The sequence below is a fragment of the Dermochelys coriacea genome, chromosome 2, assembly GCF_009764565.3.
Source record: "Dermochelys coriacea isolate rDerCor1 chromosome 2, rDerCor1.pri.v4, whole genome shotgun sequence".
In the NCBI taxonomy this organism is placed as follows: Eukaryota; Metazoa; Chordata; order Testudines; family Dermochelyidae; genus Dermochelys; species Dermochelys coriacea.
Genome location: NC_050069.1, coordinates 103834576 through 103851061, shown reverse-complemented (window position 1 = coordinate 103851061; position 16486 = coordinate 103834576). Strand labels below are relative to the sequence as shown.

Below are 16486 nucleotides of genomic sequence, written 5' to 3'. Positions count from 1 at the left end.
CTGTGATTTTGGGGGGCATGTCATAAATATAAAGGGAAGGGTAAACACCTTTAAAGTCCCTCCTGGCCAGAGGAAAAGCCTTTTTCACCTGTAAAGGGTTAAGAAGCTAGGATAACCTTGTTGGCACCTGACCAAAATGACCAATGAGGAGACAAGATATTTTCAAAGCTGGAGGGGGGGAGAAACAAAGGTTCTGGGTCTGTCTGTGTGATGCTTTTGCCAGGGACAGAACAGGAATGGAGTCTTAGAATTTAGTAAATCTAGCTAGATATGCATTAGATTATGATTTCTTTAAATGGCTGAGAAAATAAGCTGTGCTGAATGGAATGGATATTCCTGTCTTTGTATCTTTTTGTAACTTAAGGTTTTGTCAAGAGGGATTCTCTGTTTTGAATCTAATTCCCCTGTAAGGTATTTACCATCCTGATTTTACAGAGGTGATTCTTTTTACTTTTATTAAAATTCTTCTTGTAAGAAACTGAATGTTTTTTTTTTTCATTGTTCTTAAGATCCAAGGGTTTGGGTATGTGGTCATCTATGCAAATTGGTGAGGATTTTTATCAAACCTTCCCCAGGAAGGGGGGTGCAAGGTTTGGTAAGGATTTTTTGGGGAAAAACGTTTCCAAACGACTTTCCCAATAATAAACCCGGTTAGACGTTTGGTGGTGGCATCGAAAGTCCAAGGGCAAAAGGTAAAATAGTTTGTACCTTGGGGACGTTTTAACCTAAGCTGGTAAAAGTAAGCTTGGGAGGTTTTCATGCAGTTCCCCACATCTGTACCCTAGAGTTCAGAGTGGGGAAGGAACCTTGACAGTACCACTAAAAATTATGGAATTAGTAGGAGGGCTGCGTATCCTACTTCGCCATCTGTTAAGGCCTAAACGTATGACATAAGGTAGGACAAAGACCCACATAGAGGGATAGCTCAAAAATAATAGCCTAAAGGAGCTTTGGTGTTTAAGTGTGACTCTGATTTCCTGTTTCTGCAATTCTGAATAAACAATTTGCAATAATAAAATTGCTCAACTACAGTTTGGTTACTTGATCTCTTGAGTATGTTTCATCAGAAACCAACGTCAGTCATGTTCATTCAGATGGTAGACGGGGAAGAGGTTCTATATATACCAGTCTCTAAAGAGTAGTCCTATGTAATGTTCACCTCATGCAGAAGGTATGCTGCCCAATTTACATTTTCAGGTGGTATTATTTATATGATTGTGTAAGTTACACATTTCTTTTATACATCACTAAAATCCAAGCCCTTAGTTTATTCCAGTTCCCTAACGTGTTTTGTTTCTTCCTTATCTTTGTTTTGGATACTAGCATTCCATGTACTGACCTGTGAGGCTACTTCCCCAGCTTGTACTAAGATATAGATTTGTTCTATCTGCTTGTGCCAAAGACTTACTTCAGCAAAGGCAAGGTACCGTGGGATATGTAGCATAAATTAACAGGATCATGGTGTAGGCCAGTCTAGGCTACATCACTGTTATATATGCACATGGAGGATGCATTAAGCACAAATACTGTATTATGTTAATGTTGTGCAGATAATACATATTTATATGCCAGCAGGCCTTCCAACTCCGGCTTGGCTTAAAACTTTTTTTTTAAAATACATTTTGGGTTTTGATTTGCTTTTTTTTTTTTTTTTTTTTTTTTGACACTCTAGGCTCAATGTTTTTAAGCTCTTCTCTACAATTGGAAGGGCTAGACGTTTGCTGAGCCTCTAATGTAATAACAGGACTCTTCGTTCTGGAGCTTTAAGAAACACCCCAAGTAGTAGGAGACTTGCAATAAAACCATGACTGTTACCAACACTGGATCCTGAAAACAAAGCAGTAGTTCCATTATGCTCACTGTGACTCCGTGTGTAGTTAGTGGGGATATATGGCTGCAGAGCCTTGATCCTAATATGAAAGCTCCCCTTTGTCAGGACTGTAAATACATTCACTCTGCCCCCTGAAGATTTCCAGAGCACTAGGCGGGGGGTGTGCTTTATTTATCACAGAGCTGACATCTATTCCAGTCCTAGTCTGTGTGTGAGAGTTTCCTTTCAATAGGAAGTATATCATTTTCTCCTTTCCGCTTCCTTACACCTTGCACTACCCATGACAGGTATGTGAGGTTTCTTCTGCCTCTCTTGCCCAGCCCCAGAAGAGCTTATCCGACTGAGCAGGCCCTTGCTTTCCTTTCCCATAATGCTCTTTGATGTTCAAGTCCGCGAAGCGCTGAGCCAGGAGCTTCATCTTTCTTGTCTGTGTCTTTCTCGTTCTTCTTCCTGCTTTGGAGCGGCGCAGCAGCCCCGCCCAGCTCTGACATGACACCCGCGCGGCCCGCCTGAGCCCAGGTGCAGCACATTGCCCCGGCTCTCTGCCTGGGGCAGCGGCGGGCAGGGGCAGGCGCCCGGGCTCGCTACCACCTTGGGAAGAACCTGGGCGCCGGCAATTGTATCGCAAAGCCGCAGCTCCTCGCTGAGCGACGGAAGCGCCCAGGGTTAGCGGGAGAGGCGCGGAGCTCCGCTTGGGGAGGGAGCTTTCTCCCCTCCCCTCCCCTCCCCTCCGTGGCGGCGGGTGCAGCCTGGAGCCGGTGCCGCCCGCTCCCCGCCCGGGTGGGTTGCTGCGGAGAAAGGGGGGGGGGTCCCCCAGTGTCGTTCTCCACGCCGCTGGTGGATGCCGCAGACCCCGGAGCCCGAGAGGACGCGCTGGGTGCGTTGTGACTGTTTTTCATGGCTGTGTCTCTGCTCAGCCCCGCGGCCGGGGGGGGGGGGGTCCATGCGCGGCGGCGGCGGCGGCCCACGTGCCTCTCGTTCACCGCGATGGGCTCTTCGTTCGCGGTGTGCTCGGGGCGTGGGGGAGGACGTGGTGGCTCTGTCAGTGTGTGGAGGGGGGGTGATATTTGCCTCCCTGCCCGCTCCGTTATTAGGTGCCCCCCACGCCCTGGGTCAGAGACAGCCGCCGGGCTTCCTGCGTGCGGGCACAGCCGGCCCCAGCACCGGGCTAGGCAGGTGCAGGTGCAGGTGCCCGGCCTCACCTCGCTGCCCAGCGGCTGCTAAGGGGTAAAGCACCGTGCTGGGCTTCCCAGCCGTTTGGCCCGCTCCTGCGCTGGTAGCAAAGGTGTTTCCGGGACAGGGAGGGGGGCCGCCGCCAGCCAGCCGCGCTGCGTGTCGGGCGGGAGGTATCCCGGGAGCGGAGCGCCCCGGCGGCAGCCCAGAGCCGGAGCAGGGGTCCGCGCAGAGGAGAGGGCAGGTCCTGACCTGCGGCGCCGCCCGGGCTCACGCGTGGGGGGGGGGGGTGTATGTGTGTGTGGGGGGGGGGGGTGAGGAGCGGCTAGCGGCCCCCCCCTCCCCCCAGACGTGGCGCGATCGTGCTGAACTTGGCTTTTGCTGTCAAACCGAATCCCCGGCCCCAGCCCCACCTCGGGGCGGGCCGCGCCACACCAGCCCGAGAGGCTGAGGGATCACGCCCGTGGGTTTCCGGTTTCAGCTCGGGGCTGTGTCCGGGCGGAGTAAAATCGAAAGAAAACAAACCCCCTCGCCGAGCGCAACCAGCTGCAGCCCAGCCGCAAGCGCCAGCTAATGAGGGGGCGGAGCCTCCCGCCCGCTCACCTGGCCGCCTCCGGCCACCCAGAGGCTCGCCGTGCTCTTGAACTTTGCTTGATACTTTCCTTACAAAGCTGCTGGGCTGCGTAGCAGGAACGTGCTTGTCCCGCCCTCGCTGCTAGCTGCTGAAGGGTGGTGTATCGCCCAGCGTAAGTGCCTTTGTGGTTCCTTCTGTCAGCGCTGGTAGGAAACCCACTCCCTTTTGGGGTCTTTCCTTACGTGGTGGCCTTTGCTTTCTCTCTTGCTGTCAGAAGTGTTTGCTGTTTGTGTGTTGCACTGGGATCTCGGGTAGGATAAGCCTCTATAGTAACTCCCGTTTATTGCATTGTTATCACATTTCTCACTCTGGGATTTATTTGATTTTTGTTAAGTGGCTCATGCATTTGTAGCTATGGACGAGGCAATTTTTAAGTATTTTTGTGTTAACCTGTTTGTTCTGTAGCAACCATAGGTATGTTGATCTTGCGTTTCCAGCATCTGTGTGCTAGTTATTCGTAAGTCAATGGGGAAATGATGAATGTGTATATTGTTATTTTAAATCAAGTGCAGAGGGAAGTGGATAGTGCCTTGGGAGCATCCAATCCGATCTTTCAACTGATCAGATACTACATTTGAGGGTTTGATTTTTTCCACATATATGGAGAAAGTTACCAAAAGAGAGGGCACAATAAAATCACCAAAATCAGAAACACCAAAGACCTGATCCTGCATCAGTGGAGATTTCCCTCTCACTTTAATGGGAGCAGGATTGAGCCTCAAGTGATTAGAATATACTAAAATGTATTAATTTTATATGGATTTTTACAATATTAGTTTAACATTTCAACCCTGCTGAGATTAATAAACACAATCTTGGATTCAAGATGTGTGGAACGCTGCTAGGTCACTGTGGTACATAAAGTGGTGTAACTGTTGGAGAGCCCAGCACAAGGACTTGAAATTTATGAGTGGGAGGAAGAGGTTGAAGTGCTCAGTCATCCAAAATGTGTAATAATGAACCAGTAAAACACATCTCTCTTACCTTAGTACAGTATTGATTTGTGTTGGCATATGAGCTGAAAATAAAAACTCCGAAGAAGACATAAAAATATCTCCAAAGTAGTTAATAATTGGTAAGAAAGATGTTGGCCACAGCTGTCGGGAGTCATGGATTATATGTTTCATACATATTTTAAACTAATGACTAATGTCTTTTTTTTAAATACTGGTGAGCATTGAGAAATTAGATGGGTAACTGGGTAAGTGGATGGATGGGTAGGTAGAGAATTGTACAGGTTTTACTGAGAGCTAAGAGAATATAGTATAATACTGCACATGTGACAATTAGAGGATCACAAATGAATAAAGAACTATTTAAATTAGTGCCTTAAGTGGATTTACATTAAGCTTTGATGGTATTAGACCATGAGGTCAAGCAGTTAAAGGGAACTGATATATCATGAGAAAAAGACAAAGAATAGCTCAGTCTTTTATTGTTTTGTCATGACAAACAACTCGGCCAAGGTGGGAGAAATTCCATAAATAAAATGTAATATTTTATTAGCCTCACTTGGCCTATAGCAAGTACAGTGTAAAGGGCAAAAGGGGAATAATTAAATTCATAGTTTGCCCTGAAACTCAAAGAACAATTGAGGCCTAAAATAGTTGAATCACTACAGATTATAACAGTAACTAGTCACAGTTTGACTTAGCGTTGTTGCCTTGGCTGTTTCCCAAAATCTACCATGTTCTAATTAATGACTAGACATTCCAGTATACTCTTGTTTAAATAATTAATATGCAAACTGAGCTGTTTAGTCTTGGATGCCAATAAGAATTGTCAGAACAAACTTGTTCTCTCTTGGGACTTTCATTCCTAAATGGTGACTCCTAAACCCAGCTCCATGTGCCTATTGAATGAGATGCAATGCTTTGGTTCACAGTCATCTAATCTCTTATATCCTCTTCCAAAAATACAGGTACGGTAATTACAATAAGTACCTGTCACCACTCCCTCCGTACTGAATTTATATAATATTTTTTATCCAGAGGTTTTTAAAGTGCTTTACAAACGTGGACAAGTATAATTTCTGTTTTCACTGATGGGGTAACAGATCTTAAATGATTTGTCCAAGGTTCCACAGTTACTCAGTGGCAGAGTCAGGACTAAATTTCAGATCTCCTGACTCATAACTCTATGATCAGTGCAGTAGGCCGCAACTATAGCTGTCACCAAAATATAGATATGAGTAAACTACAAATGCAGACAATCACAGTGTTGCATATATTAAAATCTTTGCCAAATATTTTAGACTTGCAAACTTAGTGGCACTGGTACTGATCAGATTAAATTAAAAAAAATTATCTGAGTGAGAGAGAGAAGAGAGAGATTAGTGTTATTTTAGGATAGGGTTGTCTGAGATCACTGTAGATTAGATCCACACTGTGACCTGGCTGACTTTTCAGTTACAGCTTACTGGTTGTTTTTCTTAATACTATCGTGTGTTGTCACTTGTGGAAAGATTGACTGATGTTGTGATTTTATTTCTTTTGCTAGTTATGAATGTGGTTGAGTAACTTTTTAAGTTTCATGTCTAGTTCAGTGAGTTCATGTAATGGCTTTTATTTAGAGATGGGATAGATATACTATTCTTACTCACTTTGTACACAAATTCCAAGTGAATCCTAAAACTAGTGAATAATGTCAGGCTAAATGATTACACTAAGATCTACATGCAGCGGGGGCCATTGGCATGCTGCGTTGCCGCTTCTTGTATGTGGGAACGAGAAATCTGTATATCCTCTTCCCATGAGCTAAAAGAGAGTGTATATGCCAGGGAAGAGCAGACAAGCTGGGGGTAGGGCTAGGTAAATGAGCCCTATCTACCCACTGTCTCAGCAGAGATTTTCCTAGAAGGCTATTATAACTCTAATTGAATTCCCTAGAGAAATCCCAAATCTTCTGTGTCGTGTCTCCTGTTCTACAAGGGAGGTAGAAGAGAAATTGTGATAACATCAGCAAATGAGCAACTGGACCTCACAGCTCCTCCCTTGTGCCATGCCAGATTCCTCTGTGCTAATTCTCATGAGTTCTGCACACTGGAGGACATCAATACTGCTGAGGACCTAGAATATACTAGAAGGTAAATGGAGCTACAGTGATGGGATCAGGCAGGGAAGCTAATGGGTCTCCCCAGGGGAACTCATATTACTTCCTCCAGTCTCTGTGGAGAAATGTGGAAACTTGGAAGAGTGAGGAACTCGCGTCTCATTGCCGCAGATACTCATTATTTCCTTGTGTGGTAGTTGTATTCAGTACTCAATCTAAAATATTCATTTGGCCATTGTTGAACAGGAATTTAAAATAAAAAGTTTGCTCCCCCAACCTCATTCTGTCTCCCACCAAGACTTTTTTGCCCTCAGTTCAAAAAAAGTTTGAAAAAGTTGAGAATTCACATGGGTTTACTCTTGAAAGGGTTTGTCTATCCAGTCCACAGAAGCGAGCCTCCCAGCTCGGGTTGACAGCTTTGGGCTGGTGGGGCTCATGTGAATGCTCTAAAGATAACTTTGTTGACAGAGCTTTGAAGTTGTGGTTTGGGCTCTGAAGTCTATGGAGGGGGATGAACAAGTGCCTTTGTGCATGAATAAATAGATATTAAAAAATTAAAGTTCTAAGACTTCCAAAAAAAATCATATGCTACTCAATTTTCTGTTAATGTTTTACATACATTTCTGGAGCTCTTTGAAAGGTATGTTCGTTCATATATTAGCACATATGTGTTTCATCCATCGAAACAAATACAGCTACATTTATTTCAGATGAATGTACATTGGCATAAGCAAAATCTAGCTGAAATTTATTATTTTTCTGTAGTGTGAAGTGTAAACAAAGAGTAACAATTTTTTTTTTAAGGTTTCAGAGTAGCAGCCATATTAGTCTGTATTTGCAAAAAGAAAAGGAGTACTTGTTGCTCCTTAGAGACTAACAAATTGATTTTAGCATAAGCTTTCGTGAGCTACAGCTCACTTCATCGGATGCATTCAGTGGAAAATACAGTGGGGAGATTTATCATACACACTGTAAGGAGAGTGATCACTTAAGATGAGCTTTTACCAGCAGGAATCGGGGTGGGGGTGGGGAAGAGGAAAACCTTTTGTGGTGATAATCAAGGTGGGCCATTTCCAGCAGTTAACAAGAATGTCTGAGGAACAGTGGGGTGGGGGGGAGAAATAACATGGGGAAATTGGCTTATCTTAAGTGATCACTCTCCTTACAAAAAGAAAAGGAGTACTTGTGGCACCTTAGAGACTAACAAATGAGCTGTAGCTCACGAAAGCTTATGCTCTAATAAATTTGTTAGTCTCTAAGGTGCCACAAGTACTCCTTTTCTTTTTGCGAATACAGACTAACATGGCTGCTACTCTGAAAACTCTCCTTACAGTGTGTATGATAAAACTCATTGTTTCATGTTCTCTGTGTGTGTGTGTGTGTGTGTATATAAATCTCTCCTCTGTATTTTCCACCAAATGCATCCGATGAAGTGAGTTGTAGCTCACGAAAGCTTATGCTCTAATAAATTTGTTAGTCTCTAAGGTGCCACAAGTACTCCTTTTCTTTATGGGGAAATAGTTTTACTTTGTGTAATGACCCATCCTCTCCAAGTCTCTATTCAAGCCTAAGTTAATTGTATCCAGTTTGCAAATTAATTCCAATTCAGCAGTCTCTCGTTGGAGTCTGTTTTTGAAGTTTTTTTGTTGAAGTATAGCCACTCTTAGGTCTGTGATCGAGTGACCAGAGAGATTGAAGTGTTCTCCAACTGGTTTTTGAATGTTATAATTCTTGACGTCTGATTTGTGTCCATTTATTCTTTTACGTAGAGACTGTCCAGTCTGACCAATGTACATTGTAGGGGGCATTGCTGGTACATGATGGCATATATCACATTGGTAGATGCGCAGGTGAATGAGCCTCTGATAGTGTCGCTATTTGATTAGGCCCTGTGATGGTGTCCCCTGAATAGATATGTGGACAGAGTTGGCAACAGGTTTTGTTGCAAGGATAGGTTCCTGGGTTAGTGGTTCTGTTGTGTGGGGTGTGGTTGCAGGTGAATATTTGCTTTTTAAAGCCTCTTTCCGTAAGCATTTATAGTTTAAGACCCAATTGCATAGGTGAACAGTCCCATTGAACTCAATGGGACTAGTCTCATGTCTAAGAGTTTGCAGGCTCTGTAGCTAAGGACCTAATCCTGTCAGCTTTACTCATGTGAATAATTTTTTCTCATACAGATTGTTCTGCTGAAATTAGTGAGGCTGTTTGTGGGAGTAGGTTCTGGAGACCAGATCCTTAATTAAACAAAGGACATTAATGGATGAAAAACAATAGGGTAGGGAAAAGTATTTTATTTTGTAATAGTAATTATTTCATAATTTTATTATGTAAAAAAGTAAAATTATACATAAAAGTAATTATTTCATAATTTTATTATGTACATTGTTTGATGTTGTCCTATATTAAAATATTGGTTTGTCAGGTTTCTTAATGTAGTGGAGTACTGTGTTTTAGGGCTTGAAGGAGCTGTATTAGGAATGAAAGCAGGAGTGGGGTCATCATTGGAAAAACTAAACAAAGAAGTGAGTTTTGAGAGGTTTTTTTGAAGGATTAGAACCTGATTGCATTATGCACAGGATCCGAGAGGGCATTATTTATTATTTTTTAGCCCTAAACGGTGCTAGGTGGTACACAGTACAGGCAAAATGACAAAGTCCCTGCCCTGAAAAGTTCACAGTCTGAGGCTATGTCTACGCTACGCACCTTTTAGCAACACTGCTGTGCCGCTACTACCGGGCTGATAAAAGGCACGCCGTGTAGCTCTCCTGCTTAGAAAAAACTTCCATCCCCAATGAGCAGCAGTAGCTTTGTCGGAAAGAGAGCTCTTCTGCTGACAAAGTGCTGTTCACACTGGCGCTTTTAGTCGGCAAAACTTTTGTAGTTCGGGGATGTGTGTGGTGGTTTTTTTTTTTTTTCCTTTTCCCCACACCCCTGAATGACACAAGTTTTGCCAGTGAAAGTCCAGTGTAGACAAAGCTTAACATCATACCTTAAGTAAGGGTATGAACAATAGGATGGAGAAGCAGAGAGGAAGTCACAGCGGGTGCTTAAGTGCTCAATTAGGGTAGAGGTAAGCATGTGCTTAAATGCTTTGTTGATCTGGAGCCTTAGATACTGGAAAGATGGGCTTGGTAGAAAAGCCTAGGTGGATGATATTAAATCTCAGTGATATATTTGCAATAATATATCCGTATTGTATTAATGCTCATCCTGTGGGGAACACTAGCTGCCGCAAACAGTTTAAAATATTGACAATTCAGTGGTCGATATAAAAAGCCAAGCTTTTTTTTTTTTGAGAACCTGATCAAATTCCTACTGAAGTCAGTGGTACTCTTGTAGTTGTTTGTATTATGGGTGAACACAGGGCCCCAGGCATGGAGCAGAGCCCCATTGTGCTAAACAATGTTCAGACGTTTAACAAAGACTGTCTGTGCCCCGAGGCACTTGCAATCTAAGTGTAAGATGAGAGACAACAGGTGCATGCCACAAACAGATTGGGGAAGCACAAGGAAACAGTGAGATAATACTGATCGACATGATAAGCACATCAGCTGCTAAACCATTCAAGTTTTTTTTGTAGGCATCACAGCAGATGGGTGTTTTTAAGGAAGGATTTGAACAAGGAAAATGCGGTGGCTTTGCAGATGGTTACAGAGAGCAACTCGTATGCATAAGGGGCAGCATGAGAGCGAGAGCAAAGGTGCTTGTTTGGAAATTAACAGATGGGTGGTGAAGGCCAGCGTCATAGACAAAGCAGAGTTGAGTAGACATCTTGATAGTGTACAAAAGATGGTAGGTGGAGCAGAGCTGTTGTAGGTTGTAAAGAGCTTTATAAATTAAGACATAGTTTGCCTGATGTAATAGAGAAGAGTGAGTCAAAGAGAGGAGTGATGTGATTGAAGTAACAAATCTGAAAAATGTCACACTCAGCAATGTTTTGAAGAGATTGAGGTGGCATAATACGAGATTGTCAAGACCAGAGAAAAGGAAGTTGCACTAGTGTAGACACAAGATGATGATGATGAACCTGGATGAGAATTTCAGTTGTGTGGACACAGAGGAAAGGCCATAATCTTAGAGGAGTTATTCAGGAAAATGCAGCAAGATTAACACACAGCCTGAATGTGAGGATTGAGTTGAAGATGACACCCCGATTATGGCCTGATTGACCGGGAGGATAGTGGGCATTTTTTTTTTCTAATGAGTGTCATGTGCATGGAAGCATGTCCTCTGGAATGGTGGCCGAAGCATGAAGGGGCATATGAATGTTTAGCATATCTGGCACGTAAATAGCTTGCAATGCCAGCTACACAAGTCCCATGCAAAGGCCTGGTCTCACTTTCTGGTGACATTGTAAATAAGAAGTGGGCAACATTATCTCCCATAAATGTAAATGAACTTGTTTGTCTTAGCGATTGGCTGAATGAGAAGTAGGACCGAGTGGACCTATAGGCTCTAAAGTTGTTTTGTTTTTGTGTGCAGTTATGTTAAAAAAAAAAATCTACATTTGTAAGATTGCACTACGTTACTTGTATGAGGTGAATTGAAAAGTACTGTTTCTTTTATCATCTTGCAGTGAAAATATTTGTAATAAAATAGTGAGCAGCGTACACTTTGTATTCTGTGTTGTAATTGAAATCAATATATTTGAAAATGTAGAAAAATATGCAAAAATATTTAATACATTTCAATTGGTATTCTATTGTTTAACAGTGTGATTAAAACTGCGATTAATCGCGATTAATTTTTTTAATCACAATTTGAGTTAATTGCTTGAGTTAACTGCGATTGATCGACAGCCCTAATATATACATTTAACTACTTATGAATATTTGTATGTATGTTTTTTTTTAACATTTCTCTCACGTTAGAGAGTTGGAATTTTGTATATAGGCTATTTCTAGTCAATACTGTGATATTTTTCACAACACTGCACAGTAATGTTTAAACATTTTAAACATCTGGAAGTTCTCATGGCTTTACAGATAAAAAAAAAAATGTAATGGGTGTTGATAGAGTGTAATTTAACTATGATCCACCAAGGTAAAAATGCTGTGAAAGAAAAGTATCGGGTTGCAATTTTTTTGATTTTCTTTTTCTAATTAAATATTAATTTTATTGATCATATTATGTTGTAGACATTTTTTATAAAGTCAAACTGATATCTTGGGCCTAAACCAAGATGTCTATTTTTACCAATAAAGACTAGATAATACTATATCCGAATGATACATCTTTCGGTCAGTGAAAAATTTATAATTATCTAAATGGTACCTGCTTATTCAAGTGTCATTTAATATTACAGGCCGCACCTGGGTGGCATAGTGGCTAAACGTTTAATCTCTATAGACATGGGTTTGGAAAGTGGTTTAGGTCACAAATGAGTATTGTACAAATTAAACCTAGTCCTTAATAGGTTTTTGCCAATATCACAAATAGGGATGTAAATAGCATTTTTAAAAAGTATCGGTTAAATGTTTAATCATGAATGAGTTCACAACTTAGGCATGGGAATTTAGGATGTGTGTGTGTGTGGGGGGGGGGGGGGGGGGAGATGCTATAGCACCTCCTGCACCTGTAGTTCCTTTGCCTGTGACATCAGTTCCATAGCAATGGTCCTGACTCCTAACAGTGCGGAACCTAGTTCCACATACGCTATGAAATGGTATTGCTGCGGTGTTTTTAATGTGCACATTAGGCATTTATACATTAACTGAATACATTACTGGTAAGACTGATGCTTATCGGTTAACCAGTTAACATTTTACATTCCTAATCACAAAGCCACCTAAGGATTGGCGTGATATGAATTTTCTGTTCAAAACAGTTTAGAATTCTACAGGAACATTGTAGGTCAGCATTGGAGTGCATTAGCAACACGCTATGAAAAAACTTCTCAGCAAGGTCCTTTTTGTTTTTAGTGCTAGGCAATGTTAGTGTATGGCTTTCACTTTCGTGAGCACTAAATTAAGGATGCGGTAAATCCACTTTTTTTTTTAAGTTTTTGTTGAATGTAAACTATCAGATGTTGTGATCAGACATCAACTAAGACATTGTGTATTTTCTTTGCCTCTGGCGAATCTGTTTTGCTGTATTAGTGTTGCATACAGAAGTTCCTCTGATCTTACCTTCTGATATGAAAAGCAATAACAATCTCAAAAAGAAAAGGAGTACTTGTGGAACCTTAGAGACTAACACTCTCAAACAAAGCCCTAATGGAAGTCCTTGTGTTGAACTTCTGCCTGATTAGTTGGTTTTGAATGCTGTGTTCAGCTGGACCGAGGCTGAATATATAGCATTATCAGGTTCTCACCTGACTTTACCCTGGCTGTTTTTTCTTTTGTTTTTTACAACACCTGAACAATTCCAGATAACTTCACTATTAGTTGCTTTGTGTTCATAACAAATACAAATTGGGAATTCATCCATATGCTTTTAGAATAAGACAGTGAAAGCTAATTGGGTAGATGGAAACGTGGCAGTTCTCTTAGCTCTGTTGAACAAGGAATTACACTCTTGTCAAGAAAAAAATTTTAAAACCTCTCCTAACCATGTTAAGAGCTGATCTTCTTATTAATAAATTGCTTAATACACCCTGTTAGCCTACTCAACAGGTTTCAGTCAGCCTTGTGTCTGTTTGCTATGCAGCATACTTCCAGTTGTGAGATCCTCATTGATTGAGGCATGTGACAGGTCGATTTATACAAGCTTTAACCTTCACCCGATAAGCCAGAATGCAGTGTAGTACACATTTGTATTAAAAGACTCAGGTACTCTACAGGTACAAAGGAAAACATTCTTGGCCATGAAGAAATTACAAAATAGGATTAATTAAGCCAAAAGTTGTATTATTCTGCTCAGTTTTGGTATAAACTGCTGAACCCCAAAATGTGTTTTTTTTTTTTTTTGTTTTTGTTTTTTTTTAAATGGTTGGTTTAAAAATCCTGGGCCAGATCTTCACTTGCTATCAACTGGTGTAGCTCCATCTGTAGCCTCCTGTTAATGGCAGTAATCCATGAAATCCCAGCTCTACTCTCTGGCATGGTTGTACATCGTGGACACAGCCCAGCAGAGTAACTTTTCAAATGAAGTTGAAGTAATTCTATTGGTGAAGTTTTCCGTATAAGCTTCATGTCGCCATTGATTACTCTGTCTTCAGAAATAACGTTAGGGCAGTAGAAAGGGAGAAAACGAGAGGTAGTAAGTTTGAAAAGGTAAATAAATCAGGGTTTCTCTCTCTCTCTCTAAGATACAATATGGAGCCATTTTTTTTTCTAAGTTACTAACCCATAATACTCTCAGTTCTGTTTCCTTTGAGTACAATGTTTTATCCTTGTTTTACACCTTTGAGAAAGTAGGATTTTCTTTAAAACAACTTGAATTGTATGGTGGTGTGTTTTTACATTTTTGAAAGTGTCAGTGTTTTTTAGTCTTTTTAGTGTCCTAAATCAGTGTGTTTAATATCCTGCCCTTGCAGGAAGGTGGACTCAAGGATGTAAGCAGTTTTTTTGCCTCTAACTATTCTGATCCTAAAATGGGGGAGGGAGGACAAAATAAAAAAAATTGCAGTGAACACTTTAAAGAATAATGTAATAATTGGTGTATATATTAAAAGGCTCAGCATATTAAGATGTATTTGTTTAGTACATTTGCTAAATTGAGTTCAAAATTTTGGGTCACAAGTGAAAATGAATTTGGACTCAGTCTCATCCCTATTTAAAATGTATTACAAGTTGGCACAGTCACACAGTTTGGCATGGTTAGCAATATTTGATTGGTAATGGGCAGGGGAGGGAGCAGGAGCAGGGCTAGTGGAAAAGGGTGTATTATAGGTCAGCATTAAGATGCAATTGTAGCGCTATTCTGGACAAAGCTTGTGCATCACCTATGTGCACTGTATCCAGTCTTAACCTGTGCTCTTGATCCTTCATTTTCGCTATTCGGTAGAAAAAAGAATACATTAATTAACAACAACCGAAGATTCTTACAAGTTCCCCATGATTGGTTACATGTTTTCACTTGTTTCATTCTGATCTTTCTTGTGAGTATATGCAGGAGAGCATGAAAAGTTATACTAATTTTTGTTCGACTTCAGATTTTTCCTTTAGATTTAGGATTTGTAAAGTACAAACACAATCTTTAATTGTCTCCCAAAAAAATATTTATTTCCTTGATATGTAGAAGAAATTAAACAAAGCCTATTCACAGGCTGTGAGCATTCTGCTAGTTATTTAAAATTACAAAACCAAACACAGTAAAACTCACCTCTTCTACTAAGAAGCAGCATATAAATGCTAACACCCCCATTCAACACCCTCTACTAGTTTTCAAAAGCCAACTGAAACAAATGGGCTCTGTAACATGTCCTGAAAGTCAGCAAATAAGGCTATTTCAGACTGCGGTGGGGAGTGCATTTCAGAGCCCTAAAGTCCTTACAGAGAATACCCTGCCAGCTACTGCTCCTCTGTTATATCAAATTGATTCTAACATGAGCGCAACCACCTGTGGCAGGGTATCATGGTGTCAGTGGCCATCTCTCAGGTAGGATGGTCCAGGGCCATTTAGTGCGTCTGTCAAGGCTAATTTCCCCACTCTGGCACTTCAAGAGCAGAAGGTGGGAGACCACAAGGACTCTAAAAATTAATACTTGCCACTTCAGGCTTGTATTATTTCCAAGGTTACAACTTTTCTCTGACCTGGGATTGGTAGATGCTGTTACCACCCAAGTGCAGAACCCCTTTGAGAGCCCAGGAAGGCGCACTTGGGAATTCCTTCCTGTGGGGTACCCTCAAGCCCCCCCAGGGAAGAGCTGAGAGACAGGAAAAAAAAAAAAAGAAATCAGCTGTTGCCACCAGCTAATTAAATATGTTCACAAACCTCTTAAGACACAAAAGTCAAGTTCTGTTCTTAAAGGTAAATTTTCTTAAGAAAAAAAGAAAGAAATACATCTGGGAACTCAGGCTATTGCTAGATTTTTAAAAGAGCAACTACAAGGATTAAGCACCAAGAATAGCTTCTGGAGGTCCATCTTAAAGTTTACAAGCAAAACAAAAGCACCTGGGGTTAGCACAGAGGAATCCACAAGCCATAAAGAAATAAAAGGGATAAACCTAATTGCATCTTCCTAGACATTTCCTGATCTACTTACATATGTGGGGTTTTAAATGAGTAGTTTCTAGGTAAGATACCAATGATTTTTTCATACCTGGCCCAAGCTTCTTGCAGTATAGCTGCTACCCTGTCCACCTGTCCCCGGGAGAACAACAACAGACAGACAAAAGCGGAGTCTTTTCTCAATTTAAAAAAGTTCTAGCTTTCCCATTGGCTCTTTTGGCTAGGTGCCCACTCAATTCCTTTTACCTGTGCATATCAGTGAGACTTTTTAACCCTTTAGAAGTAGAGCAATTAGAGAATAGCTACTAAGAGGGATTTTGTAGCTACTGGCTGGCTGGGTGCCCATAAAAGGGAGCTCCCCCCCGCCCCATTCATTTATCACAGCTTCATTGGTCAAAACAAACACCATACAAAAATCCGATGCATCCAATGAAGTGAGCTGTAGCTCACGAAAGCTTATGCTTAAATAAATTTTAGTCTCTAAGGTGCCCCAAGTACTCCTTTTCTTTTTTGCAAATACAGACTAACAGGGCTGCAACTCTGAAACCTGTTATTATAGAAGTTCACAGTAAACCAGTGCAAAACCCTGAGGGCAGGTATCATGTGCTTTCTGTGGGATGTCCTGCAAATCAAGTGGGAAGCTGCCTCCTGCACCAGTTTCGGCTTCTCAGTTGATTTAAGAT

The 16486-nt window shown here is 41.5% G+C and overlaps 1 protein-coding gene across 7 annotated transcripts in view; it reads left to right on the top strand.

Moving 5' to 3' along the window:
• The first annotated feature begins 819 nt into the window (after positions 1–819).
• The window catches only part of LOC119851238 (myelin basic protein), a 184321-nt gene continuing 168654 nt past the window's right edge, over positions 820–16486 (top strand). For 2 of the 7 annotated variants that reach the window (XM_038390774.2, XM_038390769.2), the window contains exon 1: positions 820–2708. The gene's annotated coding sequence lies outside the window, so the exon portion shown is untranslated. Of the gene's footprint in view, positions 2709–3521; positions 6724–16486 lie in introns of those variants that run through there. The other 5 variants (XM_038390772.2, XM_043508227.1, XM_038390770.2 and 2 more) reach the window with 5 other exon arrangements.